General features: G+C 51.0%; 1 protein-coding gene and 1 long non-coding RNA gene across 2 annotated transcripts in view; one reads left to right on the top strand and one right to left on the bottom strand.

Moving 5' to 3' along the window:
• Positions 1-1,680: 1,680 nt before the first annotated feature.
• LOC123365973 lies at positions 1,681-2,753 on the bottom strand. The gene is made up of 3 exons (XR_006577862.1): positions 2,631-2,753; positions 2,161-2,231; positions 1,681-1,947 (listed from the first exon to the last, which is right to left on the bottom strand). It is a non-coding gene; the product is annotated as an uncharacterized LOC123365973 (long non-coding RNA).
• A 14,462-nt stretch (positions 2,754-17,215) lies between these two features.
• Positions 17,216-22,151, top strand: part of SAMD3 (sterile alpha motif domain containing 3) — an 84,648-nt gene continuing 79,712 nt past the window's right edge. Inside the window, exon 1 of the mRNA XM_045011865.1 lies at positions 17,216-17,426. The gene's annotated coding sequence lies outside the window, so the exon portion shown is untranslated. The remainder of the gene's footprint in view (positions 17,427-22,151) is intronic.

Below are 22,151 nucleotides of genomic sequence, written 5' to 3'. Positions count from 1 at the left end.
TGCCCCATTACCAGCAGGATCTCCAAAGCGCAGGGGCCCGCAGTTTGACAGAATTCTGTGTCCATGTCCTCATCACTCTCGTCGCTGCGCTGCCGTAGCTGCCGCCTCCTCGCCTGGCTTTGCAGGTCCCGGTTCAGCATTGACTGCACGAAAATGTGCAAGGTGTTTAAAACGTCCATGATTGCTGTCTTGAGCTCAGCAGGGTCCATGCTTGCCGTGGAATGGCGTCTGCACAGTTCACCCAGGAAAAAAGGGGTGAAACGGTTGGCTGCTGCTGCTTTCACGGAGGGAGGGGTGAGGCTGTACCCAGAAGCACCCGCGACAATTTTTTTTGCCCCATCAGGCACTGGGATCTCAACCCAGCATTCCAATGGGCGGGGGAGACTGCGGGAACTATGGGATAGCTACGGGATAGCTACCCACAGTGCAATGCTCAGGAAATCAACGCTAGCCTCGGTACATGGACGCACACCGCTGAATTAATGTGCTTAGTGTGGCCGTGTGCACTCGACTTTATACAATCTGTTTTAAAAAACCGGTTTCTGTAAAATCGGAATAATCCCGTAGTATAGACGTACCCTCAGAGTCAAGATTCATTTACAGACCAAAACCCCAGGATTAATTATCAAACATCAGACCCAGGAGATTATCTATTCATTTGTGGTCTTTTAAGGCACAGCATGCAGTTTGTCCCTTAAACTGGAACCATAAATGTTCCACCGGATTGTCTAGCTCAGAGGAGCAGCAGCAGAAAGCCACGGGCCACATCTTGCTGGGGGCTTGAGAGCCCCTGCGACGACACATTTCGAAACCCTCCCGTTTTGCAACCAGTTGCAGTTTCTGCCGCACAATGTAACCATCTGGGCTTCTGCTCAGGACTTGCTGCCGCCTGATCCATGGGGTTGCGAATCAGGAGGGACAGGGTTTGTGGTCAAAAACACTCACATTCTGCTTCCTCCTGGCTAATGTGCCAAATTGACCTATTGCAGGGTCCTGGGGGGTTCTGCATTTTAATTTAATTTTAAATGAAGCTTCTTAAGCATTTTAAAAACCTTATATACTTTATATACAACAATAGTTTAGTTATATATTATAGCCATAAAAAGAGACCTTCTAAAAATATTAGAATGTATTACTGGCATGCGAAACCTTAAATGAGAGAGACAAAATGAAGACTCGGCACAGCTCTTCTGAAAGGTTGCCAAACCCTGATCTTTTGGATGCTTGAGGCATGCTCTTTCACTTTTTTGTGTGTGAATACGTGAATAGGGAGGTAAGGTTTGTGGGTACAGAGCACTCCCCTGACCCCAAGGTGATACCAGAGTGGTCCCATTCATTTTTTCCACTGGCTTCCTCCTTGATTATTTCCAATGACTTGGCTGCCTATGCACCTGTCACTGGTCCAGGGATGGTTGTGCACCTGTCACTGGTCCAGGGATGGTTGCAAATCTGGAGGGATGGGGTTTGTGGTTGAAAATGCTCACAATCTGCTTCGTCCTGGCTAATATGCCAAATTGACCTATTGGATGAGTGAGGCGCGCGCTTTCACTTTTTTGTGTGTGAATACGTGAAAAGGGAGGTAAGGTTTGGGGGTATGGAGAAGCCCATGATGAGACCACTTTCTTTTTTTTTAATTTATTTTTATAATTTTATAATTTGCATTATATATATGGACACAAATACAGAGAATAATTTTTTCAAGTAAAAAACATGTTTTATTAAATTCTGATTATACATAATGCAACCCAACGAAATATAGTTTTATGTTTTGAACAAGAGGCATTTAAACTATGGGTTTTTCTATTGGGTTTTTTTGGGGGGTAATGAAGTGAACTATGCACATTTCTTGCAGTTGTACTCTTTCTTCTCATCTGTCAGGTTTTCTTGATTGCTTCCTTCTGCAATGCAGGGTATATGTTCCCACCTCTTGCAAGAATCACACTGGACCTTTGATAAGTAACAATTAAGAAATGAAATCACAGAAGTTATAATGTTACACATACTTAGCATTCACTCATGCTATTCTTTCCACATGGGAGCGTTACCTAATATATGACTATCAGCATGAAGAAAATGATTACTGTTGTGGAATTTTTACAGGAATCATAATCCTTAACCAGTTTATGGCATATATTTCTCATTCAATACCATGTTTCTTACCATCGTGCAATCCTCATTTTCTTTTTCACAGTTGATACAGTTGCAGTATATGCAGTAGTCCTCCACGCTTTCTTAAAAATAAATATAGCGTTATGAAATGATGAATATGGTATGACCAACACTGAAAATGCAAACCTTGATTTATTACTTGTCAATATTTTAATGCAGTCAATGGTTTGAACTTTTTTTTCTTTTTTTGGAATCATATTTTTTCAAATTTTTACTTTACTGCACCTGTATCTAAAAATGCAAATTTCATTCAACTGATCGATAGCAATCATTCACCCCATTCACATTTTTGTGTACTTAAAGATATTATTGATTCATAGTCACCATTAGAGAACCAAACCTGTGAGATATCCCACTTTAGGGGTGTTAAGATAACTGTCTACTATGTGACAAAGTTCCACTCTTCATGTTATCTTCACATGTGCCTAATGAGTCCACAATACATGCAAGAAAGTAATTACCTGACTCCTTCATTAGAAGAATTGCTATATGTCTTCTAAACGCAGTATTAGCCTCTTGTGTTGTTTCTACCGCACTGAAGTCTTTGTGCTGCAAATACGTTTCTGCAAACTACCAACACAGATATTTAGAATACACATAAGTACCAGAGGTGAAAGTGGGCCGGTCCAGTGTACTGGTAACAACTGGCCACTGGTTCCGGCCCATACATGGCTGACATTACACTTCCACTGTGGTAGTGCTTTATGCTTTAACGGCGCTGCCCCCTTTATCCCATCGCCCCCACATCAGCGGCCCAGCCATAGGGTCCGGCAATGCTGTTGAACGCTCCTGGCAGGGCTGCCTACAGTGGGGGAGCGAAAGGGGCTCTGGGCTACGGTGATTTACAAGCACCTGGTGCTCCTGGCCACTGCAGCAGCAGCTGTCAGGAAGGGCTGGCTGGTAGAATCTGGTCCCCCCCAGCACTGCACCTTCCACTGGAGACCTCATTCCTTCTTGGGGCCAGAAGCGCACCTCGTACACCCTGGCAAGGACACCAGTGCAGTGCCCACGGGTAATCTCTGGCATTTACTTTCAACATGGATAAGTAAACATACATAACCAATATTAATGGCAATTTGGTATTCAATACCTTTAAGTATCAGAGGGGTAGCCGTGTTAGTCTGGTTCTGTAGAAGCAGCAAAGAATCCTGTGGCACCTTATAGACTAACAGACGTTTTGCAGCATGAGCTTTCATGGGTGATACCCACTTCTTCGGATGCAAGCAGTGGAAATTTCCAGGGGCAGGTGTATATATAAGCAAGCAAGAAGCAAGCTAGAGATAACGAGGTTAGATCAATCAGGGAGGATGAGGCCCTGTTCCAGCAGCTGAGGTGTGAAAACCAAGGGAGGAGAAACTGGTTCTGTAATTGGCAAGCCATTCACAGTCTTTGTTTAGTCCTGAGCTGATGGTGTTAAATTTGCAGATGAACTGGAGCTCAGCAGTTTCTCTTTGAAGTCTGGTCCTAAAGTTTTTTTGCTGTAGGATGGCCACCTTAAAATCTGCTATTGTGTGGCCAGGGAGGTTGAAGTGTTCAAACCCCTCCAACGCATCATCAGGGATCTACAACCCATCCTGGACAATGATCCCACACTTTCACAGGCCTTGGGTGGCAGGCCAGTCCTCGCCCACAGACAACCTGCCAACCTGAAGCATATTCTCACCAGCAACTGCACACCGCACCATAGTAACTCTAGCTCAGGAACCAACCCATGCAACAAACCTCGATGCCAACTCTGCCCACATATCTACACCAGCAACACCATCACAGGACCTAACCAGATCAGCCACACCATCACCGGTTCATTCACCTGCACATCCACCAATGTAATATATGCCATCATATGCCAGCAATGCCCCTCTGCTATGTACATCGGCCAAACTGGACAGTCTCTAAGGAAAAGGATAAATGGACACAAATCAGACATTAGGAATGGCAATATACAAAAACCTGTAGGAGAACACTTTATGTTGATAATAACACATTCTCAATCATGCAACATGCTACTGTTTCTTGTCCACATTCTGTGAAGTCTTTCCCCGAATCAAATCACACAAGTTCACTCAAAGTCCATTATTAAGCATATTCAATAGAAGTACATGCTGTTTCAATGTTTACTTGTAGCTAACAGGAAGATATTAGTCTCACTATTGTTACATTCCCTTTAAAAAAAATTTCAATGGAACAGTTAATGTCCAATGTAAAAGTAAGTATCTAATAAATCACCTCCAATTCCTCAGGCATGTCCTTTCATATCTGATCTCATCACACAAGGGGTCAATTATTAACAATTCCTTTTTTTCCCCATCAAGGCTATCTGTAAGTATCAATATATTCACAAATTTTATTGGTAATGAGATTTTTTCAAAAACTTTATACTGATTTATCAACAAGCATTATGCTACTAACATATTGTCATTTGTAATGTCTCAGTAACACACAAGATATAAGCATATTGTGAAATCAATCAATTCTTTACAGAATGTATTCTTCCAGGATACATGAACAATGTAAAGTGACAGTAGCAATTTTTTATAATATTCACATTCCTCTTTCCTTTGCATGCACTGAACTCACTGAAAACCCACAACAAGGGAAATTATAGTAAATAGAAAACATCTTACCGCAATAACCCAATGACCTGGTGTGTGGTAAGGAAGCAATAATATATCATTTTGAAGTAATTCACTCTGTGTTTATTTAAAAAACAAAACATTAGAATTTCAATTATAGTTTCCAGTGAAGCAAACCATGAAATGTACGTTATACTGTATTTCCCAAAATCATTACATGTATTACTATTAGACTACTCCTCCACATCAAACATACCACTGGATTTGCTGTTTCAACCTGTGTTTTACTCACTGAATGAAACTGAGCTTTTCTCATGCTATGTATGAAAGTGTGTTAGTGTGGAAGTAGGGAAAGAATTAACAAGGATTTGAAGGGGATTTTAATGCATGTCAGTCAGTTAGCAAGAGTCAAGCTAATAGTTAGCAAGAGTTAGGCCAGCTGTAACCCTAATGACGTGAGACTTGTAGAAGCGAGGATGGTGTGAGGCGAGAGGGAAAGAACTGTGTAAAAAGTTATTATGACTTTGCAACTGATAACCAAATATGCAGACTGGTGTCTTCTAGGAGTGAAAAAAATAAGATAGCACGATGGCTTATGTATAAACAAAATGCAGTTGTTGCTTATTATTGTCTGTATTATTGCTAGTTATTGTCTGTAACAAAGGTATAAATGCTTGCTGTAATTGTTTACTAGTTGAGAGACCTGTCCGGGACTGGGGCAACCCTGTGTCCTAGGGCACTTTCTCCCTCCATTGTAATTACTGGAGAAATAATAAAGTATTTGATTTTGCTGCCAAAAGAAAAAGCGAGAACTGAGTTTTTCTCCGACATTAGCATTTACCTTCACTTTCATTTGAGTATCTCTGCCTGAGAGAATGACAGTGGAAACTACTGCTGAGATGGCTTGTACCTGTTGACAGTCAACAAAGTTATTAATGCATTAATAATTGTGGCACGTCAAGCACATAATTAATTTAATATAGACAGACATGCAAGGGATCCTTCGTTTTACAAATCAGATACGTATATGTAAGAGTGTCCTATAAAAACAAAATGATTTGTAATCAATGTGCTCTGTCTTACTTAATTTAAAAATGTGACTAAGCTGTTTGCATACTTGTGTACAATTAATGGACCCAATGAACTGTACAGCAAAACTAATGGGGCCCTCTATTGTATGTCCGATATGCACCTCCAAATACATTTTACTAAATTTTTGGCAGCAGTAAATACACAGAAATGTTGCGATAACAGGTGTCTGTTGATATTTCAAGGGTATTTGGACTTAAATATGTTGTGCCACATTCACGTGATTGTTTACTTATTGAATCAATGTATACTTTCATGTATCATCACAGTAAGAAGCCTACCTTTCCATCTGCTTTCTCAACTACACAGCTCAAATATGCATTAATAACCTACAACACGTGATGAAAGAAAAGCTCAATTTCAATGTGGATCCGCTGGATCCGCTGAGGCTCCGGGAGAGGGGCGGAGGCGGGGTCAGGCTGGGGCGGGAGCCTCACACGTTCTCTTGGGGGGCCCTGCGGAGCCCGGGGCTTGGGGCATATTGCCCCACTTGCACCCCCACCTCTGGGTGGCCATGCCTCATTCTCATCAATGCCTTTAATCAATCATTGTAATATAATTTAACTAATCAACCATAACATAATGTTACTTGATTATCTTACCAATTAGATCCCACCATCTAAATTGTTTTAAACCAAGCAAAATTACTTATATGTCAGCCAAAGACATAAAAAAACAGACCCGCACAGATAAACAATATAGAAATTGGTAGCAATAAAGAAATCACCATGATTACAGGCTTGCAAACCATTTAAGAAATGACTATATTGTGAAGATTCTTTATTATTCATGCAGTTAGCCAGGAAGATCCTTATTATTTGGGTACTTTTAACAGATTTGCCCATTACTTGGGATATGCTCATTTATTGTGGTTACTTGTCTTGGTTTTCCTCGATATTTCTACTCTTCTGGGGGGTGGGGGGTTGTGTAAATCTATCAATGTACTGGTTGTGTGCCCAATAGAATGATTCAAACAGCACTTTCAAGCTGACACCCTTATTCGTCCCAGATTTAGCATGTCCCTATCATCACTGTTACATCACAAGGAGAGCCTAAATAAAATAAGTTACATTCTTAAAGATTAATACCTGTGGTAGAAAAGGAAACAGAGAGATAAAATGAGGGAACTCACCCACTCCAGGAAGCTTGAACTCGTGAGTCTGCATTGATGTTCTTAACTTAGAATCTTGATTCTGTCAGGAGTAGATGTTGTTACCTAGGGAAGTGGTGGAATCTCCATCCTTAGAGATTTTTAAGCTCAGGCTTCAGAAAGCCCTGGCTGGGATGATTTAGTTGGGGATTGGTCCTGCTTTGAGCAGGGGGTTGGACTAGATGACCTCCTGTGGTCCCTTCCAAACCTGAGATTCTATGATTCTATTATATGATTCTAAATCAGGCATACTTTGGGTCTATGCACGCATAAGAATTCTTAATTGAGAGGGAGGAAATGGTTTGGTAGAGAAAATATGCAATTGGTTGAATTGGTTGATGGGAGAACACTAGATTTGCTTATGGGTAAACCGAGGACTGAAGGAATTTCTTTAGGCTAGATAATAGGAGCTGATCACTTCTTACTATGGGTGGTGTTCCTTCAGGGGGCTGACAATTAATTTGTCTGCTTCGGTATTTTGGATATCAATCAGATATCAACCAGAGTTTCACTACTAGAAGTCTGTCCTACTGCTACGGTGGGTGTGAATGAGGATAGGGGTGTTGCCTAAAGCTTGTCACCAAGGAAGTAGGTATGTCTCACACCTCCATTAACTGCTTTATGCAAGATCAGTTTTTGTTGTGCTGGGGTGGGGGAAAAGACTGGATAATGTGGCCTGGTTTCCAAAGAAGACAGGTATTATCTGTGACCGCTGAGTTCTTAACAGGATATTGATCATAAAATATTTAACCATATGTTGTGACTACTTACATTAAAGAAATCCATTCACCTTAGTTTAGGAGAGAGACCACTGATTGACAGAAAGTAATCTGGTGTTGCAGATCCCCATAGTGCAATTGTTTTTTCTTCTCCACTGTCAGTGCAGCTTTCATTTTGGTGAGTTTTGCACAAAGATGCATCCAAAAATTCTGCAGCCACTGGTCATCAGCCCAAGCCTTCATTGTTGCAGAAGATTTTTGCCCTTGGGAATGATGTAGGGTGAGACCATATAATACACTTACTGAATATTTGTGAATCAGCTTCTACACACAAGCAATGACGTGTGAACATGGGACTGTAAGAGCTGGATTCACAGGCAAGAGTAATGCAGCAAAAGGCAATCCTAAAATTTGTGAATTGTTTTGATACTTTACATAGACAAATAGTTATGAGATACTCTTTTAAATACTCAAGAGATGTGATGCAGAGTTTGATGGAATATAGGGAAATTATTTCACTGCATCAAGTCTCCTGTAGCAGTAAATTAGCACCGGGGAAGCAGATTTTTATAATTTTAGTGGCATCCAGAAAAGGTCCAAAGGAGTTTTCCTGTGGGAGGGGGATTAGAGTCAGTACCGACTTTACAATGGTGCCAACAGTGCCGTGGCACCAGACCCACCCTGCATCTCACTGCAGACACAGTGCTCAGAATTAAGCAATGTTCTCAGGGCTATTGTACTCTGTACTAGTTTTCAGTTGCCAGCTACATGCTTCAGCCATGCCACTTTCTCACTAGGCTATATCCTGAATATTGTGACTGGGAATGAGGCAGGGGCAGAGAGTATAGCAGATGCAAATTCGAGGTGAATATTGTCTTGTCAATACTGTCCTGGGTTTATGATGCTTTATGCCATGGAGTGAAGCAAAGTGGCTGGTGAATAACCAGGAATCTGGTTAATAATTATCTAAATTCAGCTTTCTTCTTTCTTTCTCTGTGAATTATCACTAATTCAAAATAGTAGTGTGCAAGTTGACTGGATAATGGTAATAGCATAATGTCTTGTTATAACATTGTAAACCATACTACCTGGTTTTTATATGAAACACCTACTACACATAATACAATAAATCTGACAGAAACAAAACCTAGGAAAAGTTTATTCTTTCTGCATCTTATTTAAAGTTTTACAGTAATCTCTTGCTTCAGAATGCCTCATGGGTCACCCATACTGTTTGCAATAGGATTCAGCATGTGGCTTGTCAGCTGACTCTTTACCGATTCCTGAACAGCTGGTAGCTCAATATTAATCTGAGATAGATACTATATGCAGAAGCACAACTCTGTATATATGGGGAGAGGGTGATTATTGACCTTTGTGCATATGTAATAGTTTTTGGTGTTTGTAAGACAAGGTATAATAATGAACTTTGGAAAACTTCCTGTTTGGTGTGAGAGATGTTACCTGTACCTAAATGCACTCCCCTTCCCCACTCCCAGCCCTATGCATGCTGGCTTGGGAATATCACTACTGTAGTGTCAGCTTTTAAGAGAGCTTCACATGCAGAGCCATAACTAGGGATTTTTGCACACAAGGCAAGAACAGAGGCAGCATGTCCGGCTCTTCCGTATTGGAAGGAAGGATCCACCAACGAATTTCTGCAAAAAAGCCGTATGTGCCGCCCCTCGCCATTGATGACGACCAGCGGAAGTTCGGCAACGGGTCCCCCAGTCCCTCTCAGAGGGAAGGACTTGCTGCCGAATTGCCGCTGAAGGAGAGACTTTCTGAGCCCCTCACTTTCCGTGCCCGAGGCAAGGGCCTCACTCGCCTTGCCCTCGTTACGGCAATGTTCACATGCACCACTTCTAGTATTACGGTAAGTTAAAACAAGCTACAGTACATTGGGACATTAATGCTCTGTTACAGTGTTTGCATTAGCATATTAAAAGCTATAACACTTAACAGACTAGTTAGGGCCGGCTTTAGGAAGTTTGGGGCCCACCCAATTCAAACATTTTTGGCGGGGCCCCAGCAGGGATGACTTTTAAAAAAAAAAAAAAGGTTAAAAAAAAAGCCTTTCCTTTCTTAGCAACCGGTTCCCTATAAAAAGTTCTGATTTAAGGGATGTGCCAGAGTATGTATTTTTGGTACCAATAGGGTTACCATATGTCCATATTTAAAAATTCCTCCCGGACAGCAATTTAAGAACCAAAAAGTCTGACATGTCTGGGAAAATGCGGCTGTATGTTAACCCTACCTACAGTTATTTTTTAAAAAGATGGGACTGAACTAGAAATGAGCTCCGTTTCACATGTGTGGGTCCCCGCCACTCCCTGGGAGTGTGCTAGAGTGACCACATGTCCCGATTTTATAGAGACAGTCCCAATTTTGGGGTCTTTTTCTTGTATAGGATCCTATTAACCTCCACCCCATCCTGATTTTTCACACTTGCTGTCTGGTCACCCTAGGGTGTGCACATGTGTGGGTACCAGCTGCTCTCTTCTCCCATCATTGAAGCAGGTATGCAGGGTTACTGCCCAGGGAATTGCAGGGCACCAGTGGACATGGGGCTGGCTGCAGGCAGGGCAAGGGGTGCAGCAATGGCTGGAGACAGGGGTGTGTGGGGTGGGGTGGGCTGGGCTGGCTGGCTTCAAGCAGGGCCATAGGGGGGTGCGGCAGGGGTTGGCTGGAGATAGGGCAGGGGGTGCAGGTACAGGGGGTACAGACCACCCGGTATGGTAATTGCTCCCTCCTCCTCCTCCCTCCCCCACCAGGGGCTCCCCTGCTTCCACAGCCCTGGCCATGTACATAGCTGCCGGAGCCCTGGGGAAGTGGCGGGGCTCCAGTGGCTATTTAAAGGGCTGGGATGATAGAAGCAACAGGAGCCACGGACTCTTTAAGTAGCCCACAGATCCCCACAGCCCTACCCCAGGGCTCCAGCAGTGTGGCTGCGGTGGCAATTTAAAGGGCCCCCAGGCCCTTTAAATTGTCCCCTGGAGAAGTCGGGCCATCCCGGTACAGTGCACCGATTCTTGCCAATACACCGAACCGGGGCTTGGGCGCAGGACCCTCTTAGGGGCAGGGCCCGATTCAGGGGAATTGGTTGAATTGGCCTAAAGCTGGCCCTGCCAGTATATCCAGGACATTACTAGCACACTTTTCCCCCACCAATACCTAGTAGTTGCACTGTCATCTCCCATAGCTACTTACGTTGCAGCTTTATTGTTAAAACTAAATTGGGAAGACGACTGATTCAGAACTTGTTTAATGGTTACTTTATTGCTAAAGGGTGTAGTGGGGTGTAGACTTGGAGAGAGGAAGGTTTCTATGATGTAGACAAGATCAAGTATTTTATCCAAAACCAGAATATGAATGGTGCTGGTCTTCTTGGTGTCTGACTGTGATGGGCCCGGTGCCCCAGCACCCCCTCGTGGCAGGGGCGGGTTGGGGCCTAGCGCTGCACCACTCGCTTGTCCTTCGGTCTGCCCCTGGTAGCCGGCGTATTACGGCCTAGCGGCCAGAGTCTATGGACACCATCTCCGGGGCGGGGTAGCGCGGCCTAGCGGCCAGAGTCCGCAAGCGCCCCCCTCCCGGGGCGGGGTAGCGCGGCCTGAGTCCGCAAGCGCCCCCCTCCCGGGGCGGGGTAGCGCGGCCTGAGTCCGCAAGCGCCCCCCTCCCGGGGCGGGGTAGCGCGGCCTGAGTCCGCAAGCGCCCCCCTCCCGGGGCGGGGTAGCGCGGCCTGAGTCCGCAAGCGCCCCCCTCCCGGGGCGGGGTAGCGCGGCCTGAGTCCGCAAGCGCCCCCCTCCCGGGGCGGGGTAGCGCGGCCTGAGTCCGCAAGCGCCCCCCTCCCGGGGCGGGGTAGCGCGGCCTGAGTCCGCAAGCGCCCCCCTCCCGGGGCGGGGTAGCGCGGCCTGAGTCCGCAAGCGCCCCCCTCCCGGGGCGGGGTAGCGCGGCCTGAGTCCGCAAGCGCCCCCCTCCCGGGGCGGGGTAGCGCGGCCTGAGTCCGCAAGCGCCCCCCTCCCGGGGCGGGGTAGCGCGGCCTGAGTCCGCAAGCGCCCCCCTCCCGGGGCGGGGTAGCGCGGCCTGAGTCCGCAAGCGCCCCCCTCCCGGGGCGGGGTAGCGCGGCCTGAGTCCGCAAGCGCCCCCCTCCCGGGGCGGGGTAGCGCGGCCTGAGTCCGCAAGCGCCCCCCTCCCGGGGCGGGGTAGCGCGGCCTGAGTCCGCAAGCGCCCCCCTCCCGGGGCGGGGTAGCGCGGCCTGAGTCCGCAAGCGCCCCCCTCCCGGGGCGGGGTAGCGCGGCCTGAGTCCGCAAGCGCCCCCCTCCCGGGGCGGGTGGGCGCGGCCTGAGTCCGCAAGCGCCCCCCTCCCGGGGCGGGGTAGCGCGGCCTGAGTCCGCAAGCGCCCCCCTCCCGGGGCGGGGTAGCGCGGCCTGAGTCCGCAAGCGCCCCCCTCCCGGGGCGGGGTAGCGCGGCCTGAGTCCGCAAGCGCCCCCCTCCCGGGGCGGGGTAGCGCGGCCTGAGTCCGCAAGCGCCCCCCTCCCGGGGCGGGGTAGCGCGGCCTGAGTCCGCAAGCGCCCCCCTCCCGGGGCGGGGTAGCGCGGCCTGAGTCCGCAAGCGCCCCCCTCCCGGGCGGGGTAGCGCGGCCTGAGTCCGCAAGCGCCCCCCTCCCGGGGCGGGGTAGCGCGGCCTGAGTCCGCAAGCGCCCCCCTCCCGGGGCGGGGTAGCGCGGCCTGAGTCCGCAAGCGCCCCCCTCCCGGGGCGGGGTAGCGCGGCCTGAGTCCGCAAGCGCCCCCCTCCCGGGGCGGGGTAGCGCGGCCTGAGTCCGCAAGCGCCCCCCTCCCGGGGCGGGGTAGCGCGGCCTGAGTCCGCAAGCGCCCCCCTCCCGGGGCGGGGTAGCGCGGCCTGGGTCCGCCCGCGCCCCCCTCCCGGGCGGGGTAGTGCGGACTGAGTCCGCAAGCGCCCCCCTCCCGGGGCGGGGTAGCGCGGCCTGAGTCCGCAAGCGCCCCCCTCCCGGGGCGGGGTAGCGCGGCCTGAGTCCGCAAGCGCCCCCCTCCCGGGGCGGGGTAGCGCGGCCTAGCGGCCTGAGTCCGCAAGCGCCCCCCTCCCGGGGCGGGGTAGCGCGGCCTAGCGGCCTGAGTCCGCAAGCGCCCCCCTCCCGGGGCGGGGTAGCGCGGCCTAGCGGCCTGAGTCCGCAAGCGCCCCCCTTCGGGGCGGGGTAGCGCGGCCTAGCGGCCTGAGTCCGCAAGCGCCCCCCTTCGGGGCGGGGTAGCGCGGCCTAGCGGCCTGAGTCCCTACACACCCCCTTCGGGGCGGGGTATTACGGGGTGGGGTAGGGGGACTCGGGCCCTCCCTCTCCACCGAGCCCCAACCAAGGGCCCTGTTTGTGGCAAGTTCTCCTTGCCTCCCGCTCGGCGGGGATCCGCCCGCAACACGCCGGAGCGGTACTGCAGCTTTAAGGCTGTCAGTCTCTACAATGCCCCTGGGTCACTTCCTACCCTGCCTGGCCGGACGTCTGCGTTGTGGGAGCGGCTTCCCCGTAGGTCCGTCACTGCCGGCGTCCCTCCCCGGGGGCTCCGGGTCGGCCCCTGCTCGGCTGGCGCCCCGGTCCAAGCTCCTGGGCTCTCCCTCTGCAGAGGCTGACGGTCGGCGTCCTTCTCCCCCGGTGGCCACCCCTGACTGAGCAGACCTGCAGGCTTTTATACTGGTCTGCCAGTTGGAGCATGCCCAGCAGAACTTCCTGGGCGTGGCTTCCTCTGCCAGTAAAGAAGGGTTAACCCCTGCTGTACCAGTGCAGGGCTGCCCTGCCCCGTCACACAGACCTTGAGCTATTGTCAAAAGTTTGAGGGTGACTCTTCTCCTTCCTCATATTTTGGTTAGGATTCCATTGATAAAGGGATTGGCCTCAAATACCTGGTTGTAGGACTCTTCCACAGTGTAGTTTTCATCTTGGGTTGCCCGGTCCTAATTATATTAAAGCATGTACTTTAGTCTTTGTAATTATCTGTTATAACTCTGTAGCTTTTTATGAAGGCAGGAGTAAAATAAAAGTAGCTGCAATAGTTCCACAGTTAACTAACACTAAAAATGTACATAATTTAAATCAGACTCCTAATCTTAATTTTTGCTTAATAAATAAATCCATAAGAAAAGTATGTTGGGAAACTGCTATAGGGAAATGCACTTCTCCTATATAGGTCTTAAGGATCCTATCTGTCTGAAACTGGCTGCTCTTTCTTTCTTTGATCTGCAGAGTGACAGATGCTTTTCAGACATCAGTTGTGGGTACAGAAGGGTTTCATTGCATCTTCTCTCTTGGCACCAGCTACTGTTCTCCCTTCTTGTTGTATTGATAGTGGGTGGGTGTGTCTCACCTTTCTTTAAAATCATATATGCTAGGGACAGTCTTGTCCTCTTCTCCTCTCCTGATGTCAGTGTAGATGCAGGCAGTGCAAAGTGTACTACAGTCATATAGTATCTCAAATGCAAAGATGCATTTCAATGATCTGAGGTTTGAAGAACAATGTGGAACTAGCTGTTTTATGGGATGTCTCGATTTCATTCCTGTAGTAACATAACTGGTGATAGGAAAGCAGGGAGAGAGAGAGGTGTGTGCTCTGCAAGGCTGCTGGCCACGGGGCCAATGGATGTGGGTGGGCTGGGTAGGATCTCAGGAGTCACGTCTCAGGGATCTGCCCTCTCCCCAGCACTGCTCCAGCTCTGAGCTGTCTCTACTGCCTGGGACCTGTGTGGCCCCACCTGCCTCCCTGGGGGAAGAGCCACCTGGGACTGGTGCAGAGGCTGGGCCAGTCTCAGCCACTCACAGGGAACAGTCGGGGAGGGGGGAGGCTCAGCTGGGTCCTGAGAGAGCCTGGCCCGGGTAGGCTCTGCTCCTGCTCTAGCCTGGCTGCTTCCACCACTCCCAAGAGGCCAGAGTTATCCTGCCCCAGGACCAGCTCTGGCTGCGCTGCCATCTCAGCAGCCTGGCTGGGGGTTAGGGTGTAGGAGAGTAGGTCTCTAGTGGGTCTGGGTAGGTGCTGGGCACTGGGGGGTGGGGAGATCTGTGTGTTGGGGGGCTGTCAGTGGGGGAGATCTGTGTGTGTGTGGGCGCTGGGAAGTGTGGGATGTCTGTGCGGGGCACTGTGCAGTTGTGGTGGTGGGGGGCACTGGACAGTGAGGGGATCTGTAGGGGGGCTCTGGGTGGGAAGGTGCGGGGCACTGTGCAGTTGTGGGAGGGCTGTGGGGGGTCTTCAGCTGGGGGGAACTGGTCAGTGAGAGGATCTGTGGGGGGGTTCTGAGTGGGTGGGGGAGTGATCTGGGAGGGCACTGGGCAGGGGAGTTTGTGGGGGTCTCTGGATGGTGCGGAACTGGGCGAAGGGAGTCAGAGGGGTGCTGGGCAGGGGGTTTGTGGGGGGTCTCTGGGTGGTGTGGCACTGGGCATAGGGAGTCAGGGGGGGTGCTGGGCAGGGGGTTTGTGGGGGTCTCTGGGTGGTGTGGCATTGGGCGTAGGGAGTCGGAGGGGTGCTGGGCAGGGGGTTTGTGGGGGGTCTCTGGGTGGTGCGGCACTGGGCGTAGGGAGTCGGAGGGGTGCTGGGCAGGGGGTTTGTGGCGGGTCTCTGGATGGTGCGGCACTGGGCGAAGGGAGTCAGAGGGGTAATGGGCAGGGGGTTTCGGGGGGTCTCTGGATGGTGCGGCACTGGGCAAAGGGAGTCAGAGGGGTGCTGGGCAGGGGGTTTGTGGGGGTCTCTGGGTGGTGTGGCACTGGGTGTAGGGAGCCAGAGGGTGCTGGGCAGGGGGTAGCATGGTGCAGCATGGGCCCACCCCCAAGGGGAAGAAGCACAATGGCAGTGCTGGGACGGGCTGGACAGCGTGGGTCTGGCAGCTCCCGGTTTGTACTGGGCTGGGTGGAGTGGGGCTGTCCCTGCCGTGCCATGACTCATCTCCCATTGCCCCCGGCCAGCCCCTCGCTCTGAGGACTCTGCCCCCCTGCCCCATGTCCCCATTTCCCCCATGGGGACCCACAAATATGATTAGCACCGGGCCCACAAAAGGTTAATCCGGCCCTGTTTGGGGTGCAGGCTCTGGGATGGAGTTGGCGGTGCAGGAGGGTTGTAGGCTATGGGGAGTTTGAGTGACGGGTGCAGGCTCTGACCTGGGGAAGGGGATTTGGGTACAGGAGGGGGTACAGAGATGTGGGCTCTGGGAGGGAGTTACCAAATCAGCACGTTGTATAAGAGAAAGGAGCTGCAGTGATTTCATATAGACGTAGAAAATGATAGAAGACACTTTTCCATAGTCAAAATGTGAGAGGCAGAGTTGGAGGGAGGGAGGGGGCGTCTGTACAATATTTCCCCACATTCAGTCTCTTGGCTGGAGCAGTAACAGCCCCGCAGCACTTGTATAGGCTAGAGAGAAGCTGCGGTGTCTAAGCTTTGACAGTCTGGGAATTGGGCTGCCTGTGCCTTTAAGACCCAGACCCAGGAACCCGCCCGCTGCTCCGGGGCTGACACACGGCAGAACTGAAAACAGCCTCTGCTCCCCCGCCCCACAACCCCGACACCCCTGTTGGTGCCACTAGGCCTGAGTAAACCAAAGTTGTGACTTTGGGCCTGAAGTGAACCAAAGTTCTTACATGCTGTGAACTTTAACCAGTCTGCTTGCTAACAGCCTAGAAGCAGAATTTGTGAGAGTCAGCTTTTTAGCAGACAGCTGCAGTTCTGCTTAAACTAGCAATAGTAGTGAGAAGGCGGGAGAAAGAGGGGGAGAAGGCTTCATGTGCCTGAAGCTGACAAGGCCAAGAGATAAGCTTGTGGATGAGAACTTTTTCTAACACGCTGAAATGTAATGCCTAATGTAACTGCTGTTGGGAAGGGAGGGGTGAGGGGGAAAACCTAACAAAAGGCTTACACAAACAAGGGGGGTATAAATGCTGGGACCCCGCCTGCGAGCGGGCGTGCAGGATTTGAGAATGCTTTTCTCCCTGGCACCTTTCTTTGGGCTCAAATAAACCTGGTTTTGCTTCTCCACCCTGGTGTGATAATTAGTGCGACGCACACCGGGCAACGAACCTGCTGTTGCTCCGCCTTGGGCTCTTTGAGCCGGCAACACCCCCAGATCTGCGAGCGCAGCAGGTGGCTCATCCCGAGGGGCCACTGTGCCCCCCCACCCCCTCCCTAAACGGGGGTTTTGTCCCCGCACAGGGTCTCGCAGCGTCTCCCCCCCCACGCCTAACCCTGGCTACCACCCCCCACCCCCGATTTTTTCCCTTCAGCCTCTCCCCTGCCGCTGCCTACAGCAGCTTGACCCGCCCTGGCCAGTACATTTCTCTCCCCCGCACGCCGCCGCTCAGACCCTGGCAGCCCCCCCGCTGCGATTTGCCCCCTTCGAGCCTTTTAAACCACCCCAAAGAGGAGGCAGCAAATCCTAAGTACAAGTGAGGGCAGAGAGAGGGCAGCGGCGTCAGCGAGGGTTACTGGGCATGCTCAGTTCGGGTGCGCATGCTCAGTGCAGCCAAAGTAGCGACTCTGGAGCTGAGATTTCCCCCCTTACCTGCCCCCTGCCGCTCCCCCTCGCACCCGGGCGGGGGCTCCTGCACAGCTCCCCAGCCGGAGTCCCGCGGCCCCCGCGGCTGAGCGCCAGCCCCGCACCGGAAGGGGAAGCGCCGCCGGGAGGAAAGGCAGAGGCAGCTTTGCATGAAGTTTGCTCGGGACAGTCTCCGGCTGAGCGGGGCAGGTAATGGGGGGCCGGTGCACGCAGCGCCCGGGCGGAGCGGGCTGGCAGCAGGGCCGGGCCGCAGCTCCCCTTGCAGCGCCCTGGCTCCGGGCCCGCTGAGCCCAAAGGCAGGGCAGAGGGAGCGGCCGGAGCCGGTGGGGAGAGGGGCGGTTGCGAGCTGAAGCCTTCGCTGCTGCCTGCTCCGGTGCGGTGCCCCGGGTTCACCTGCCCGTGGCTCTGCCGCGCGTCTGAGCTGTGCCGCGGGGCGGGCTCTTGGGCTGCCTGGCTGAACGTGGCCCGGGGCGCGGCGTGTGCAGTGAGCCGCCCTGCCCTTACCCCCCCCCCCCATCTAAGCGGAGTGTGCAGAATAGGGGGGCCAGGTGTCCTGCTATGCGGGGGTTTGGCTTATGTAGGCCCTGGTACTGCCCGCCCCCCTTTCCAGTTTGCTGCCTGCTCTCCCTGGTTGGAAGATGACTCCAGGGGCCATTCGGCACTAGGGTGACCAGGTGTCAGGGTTTTGACCAGAACACCAGGTCGAAAAGGGATCCTGACGGCTCCAGTCAGTACTGCTGACTGGGCCATTGACTATCTGGTTGGCAGCGCCACGCAGCGGGGCTGGCAGGCTCCCTGCTAGCCTCTGCGCTGCACGGCTCCCAGGAAGCAGCCAGCATGTCCCCCCTCTGGCTTCTACACATAGGGGCAGCCAGGGGGCTCTGCATGCTGCCCCTGCCTCAAGCGCCACCCCACAGCTCCCACTGGCTGGGAACCGTGGCCAATGGGAGCTGTGGGGGTGGCACCTGCAGATGGGGCAGAGCGCAGAGCTATCTGGCCGCACTTCCGCGTAGGAGCTGGAGGGGGGACACGCCCCTGCTCCTGGGAGCTGCTTGAGGTAAGTGTCATCCAGAGCCTGCACCCCTCATCCTCTCCCTTGCCCCAACCCCAGCCCTGATCCCCCTCCCACCCTCTGAACCCCTCAATCCCAGCCTGGAGCAACCTCCTGCACCCCAAACCCCTCATCCCTGGCCCAACCCCCAGCTGACGCCCCAGGGCCGCCCAAAGGGGGCCTGCGATCTTCAGTAGCGGGGGGGGCCCGCTTCGGCGGTAATTTGGCGGCGGGGGGTCCTTCCGCTCCGGGACCCACCGCCGAAGTACCCCGAAGACCCACGGCGGGGGCCCCCCGCTGTTGAATTACCACCGAAGACCCGGCGGTGGGTCCCACTTCGGTGGTAATTCGGCGGTAGGGGGTCCTTCCGCCCCGGGATGGAAGGACCCCCCACCGCTGAAGACCCAGAGCGGAAGAAGCTCCAGGGGCCCAGGCCCCGCAAGAGTTTTCCGGGGCCCCCGGAGTGAGTGAAGGACCCAGGTCCAGGGGCCCCAAAAAACTATCATGGGGGCCCCTGTGGGGCCCGGGGGTAGGGGCAAATTGCCCCACTTGCCCCCCCTTCTGGGCGGCCCTGTGAAGGCCTCACTCCCTCTTGCATCTCAACCCACTGCCTTAGCCTAGAGCCCCCTCCTGCACTCTGAACTCCTCATTTCTGGCCCCACCCAGGAGCCCACACCCCCAGCCAGAGCCCTCACCCCCTTCTGCACCCCAACCCCCTGAGCCAGCTCAGTGAAAATGAGCGAGTGAGTTAGGGTGGGGAGAGCGGGCGACAGAAGGAGTGGGGATGGAGTGAGCAGGGGACGGGGTCTCAGAGAAGGGGTGGGGGATGGGCACGGCCTCAGAGAAGGGACAGGGCAGGGTGTGGTGCAAGGGTCTTTGGTTATGAGCAAGTAGAAAGTTGGCATCCTTGTTGTGCGCCAAAAAAATAAAAATTTTGCACACAATATTTTAAAATTCTGCAAAATTCTGCAAATTTTTGTCAAAATAACACTACATAATTATGCCAGTTTCAATTATTTTGGTAATTGATTTCAAAATACTTGTCAGCAAGTATGTCTGTAACAATACAGACACACACAAAAATTCCCCCAGGAGTAGAGAGCTAAAGAAACCCCTATGACAACCCACTTCCTGTTTTTTTGCCCTCCTTCTACCCCCTCCCAGCCCAACCGGGAGGCCAGACACTCACAACCCATCCCCCGCAGAGCCCACCTGCGGGCCATCACCCCCACCAAAACATCCGAACACTCTCCTCCCCAGAGCCCAACCGTGGGCCCCCCAGCCCAGATACCCACACCCCGTTGTCCCCACCAGAGCCCAGCCGTGGGATCCCCCCTTGCCCAGACACCCGTCCCCCTACTTGTCCCCCACGAGCCCAGGGATCCAGAGGGAGAAACAGCCTGATGCTCGATCCCAGGCTTGCATGGACTTTCCTGTGTGCAGCCCTCTCCTTCCCTCAGGGCATGCTGGGAACTGCAGCTTCCAGGAACCCTCTAGCTTCTTCTCTCTCTCCATAGCAGTGTCTTCTATTTGCAAGCTGAGCTCTGCAAGGTCCACTGGTGGCTAGCAGCACTGCAGCCCATTTCTGTGGGGGAAAGGAAATTCTGTGTCCACATTAATTTCTGCAAAATTCTGCATTGCGCAGTGACGCAGAATTCCCCCAGGAGTAGAAGATACATGCACTGTGTGGAAAGTGCTTTGAGAGCCTTGGCTGGCGGTGAAGTGCAAAGTGGTTGATGGCACGTTTTCCCTCTGAATTGCATTTAGGGCTCATCTGGCGCATTTTGTGCATCTGGTTCTTTGGGAGAGACTTTTGCTTATCTCACCACGTAACCTTGACCACAAGTGTTGCTTCTGAACATACCTTCTCTTTGCAAAATGGTGTTATAGCTTAATATTTTTCTAAAAGCCTCCTTTTTTGCTTTGTGTAGACCAATCCAAATAGAAGAAATAAAGTGGAACTGCTTTAAGAAAGGGAATAGGTTGTCTCTGGGGAACACAAGTTAAAAAGGGGTAAATGGCCTTGCATAGATCTAAATGGTTGGCTGCTTGATTTGCTTTCTTTAAATGTCAAGAAATCTGGAACCCATATCTGATTCCTTAATGCCTAGATTGCCGCAGTGTAAATGAAAATTCTGGGCCAGGTACTGTCCTAGATTCAGCTACTCCCACTGACATAAATAAATTAAAGACCTGATTTTCCAGTGCTTTGCACCTGATCATGTCACTTACACCAATAAAAGTGAGTGCAAAAACACTACCAAATCAGAATAGTTACACATTACACCCACTTTGTAAATGATGACATAAGGTGCAAAGCAGAGAACCAGGCCCAAGCTTTTGTGTAAAGCTACCTCAGTAACGAGGTAGCTTTAAGGGCTAGTCTACACTAGCAATGCTAAATGTGGCTTGTGTGACTTTAACATGGCTTGTGTGGTCATGGCAGAGCGCTGGGAGAGAGCTCACAGTGCTCTAAAAAAACCCACCTCCACGAGGGGCGCAGTTACCAGCACTGGTGCACTGTCTACACTGTTGCTTTACAGCGCTGAAACTTGCTGTGTTCGGGGATGTGTTTTTTCACACCCGTGAGCGCGAATGGTGCAGTGCTGTAAATTGCCAGTGTAGACAATCCCTTAGCTTATGTCTACACTTAAAACGCTACAGCAACGCAGCTGGACCATTGTTGTTCACCACTGTAGTGCTTCAGTGTAGACACTCACTACAGCCACAGGAGGAGTTCTCCCATTGCTGTAGTTCAGGGGTCGGCAACCTTTCAGAAGTGGTGTGCCGAGTCTTCATTTATTCACTCTGATTTAAGGTTTTGCGTGCCAGTAATACATTTTAATGTTTTTAGAAGGTCTCTTTCTACACGTCTATAATATATAATTAAACTATTGTTGTATATAAAGTAAATAAGGTTTTTAAAATGTGTAAGAAGCTTCATTTAAAATTAAATAAAATGCAGAGCCTCCCGGACCAGTGGCCAGGACCCAGGCATTGTGAGTGCCACTGAAAATCAGCTTGCATGCCGCCTTCGGCAACTGTGCCATAGGTTGCCTACCCCTGCTGTAGTTAATTCATCCTGAGAGGCAGTAGCTAGGTCAACGGAAGAATTCTTCTGTCAACCTAGCAATATCTAGCTTGGGGGTTAGTTTGGCATAGTTACATCTTTCAGGGGTGTGTATTTTTCACACCTCTGAGGGACATAACTATACCAATGTACGTTTCAGTGTAGACCAGCGCTAAGTATAATGAGGTAGCTTTATTTAGAAATTCTTCAGGAAACAGACACATTGTAGTGCAGCTGAGAACAGTAATTTATTTATTTTCCAATACATGACAATCTACTCATTTGCAGAAAGAGATTTGGCAATGTTTATATGCATTGCACTCTGTAGTGTAAAGCTTTGAAGGAAAAAAACAGGTTACAACATGGTCCAAATTATTTGTCATTGATTAAGTAAAAATAATGTACCAGGTTGACTGTCATAGATTAACACATAATTAATGTGTACATTTTCCCAAGTATGTAATAGTCAATTCTCAACTGAACAGAATGCTTTAGAGATGCTAATAGAAGGTGATTGTGCTGACTGGTGAGATTGGTTGTGGTGCTATGATTGTTTTGTTTTATTGGTGACTATAGTGGTTTCATTTCAGTTTCTCTTTGATTTCTTCCCTTTCACTCTTAACCCTTCTCTCTCCTACTCATTATATGGTTTCAAATGTTGGGGGAGATTCCAGAATTTTAGTAGGCTGGTCTTATTGCTTGGCACACTCTGCACTGTCTGTACAGTCCTGGGTCCTGTTGCACAAATGTTTGAACACTGTTGACTGACTGTTTCAAGGACACAGCCTTAGTT

The sequence above is a fragment of the Mauremys mutica genome, chromosome 3 (genome assembly GCF_020497125.1).
Source record: "Mauremys mutica isolate MM-2020 ecotype Southern chromosome 3, ASM2049712v1, whole genome shotgun sequence".
In the NCBI taxonomy this organism is placed as follows: Eukaryota; Metazoa; Chordata; order Testudines; family Geoemydidae; genus Mauremys; species Mauremys mutica.
This window is presented reverse-complemented; position numbering and strand designations above follow the sequence as displayed.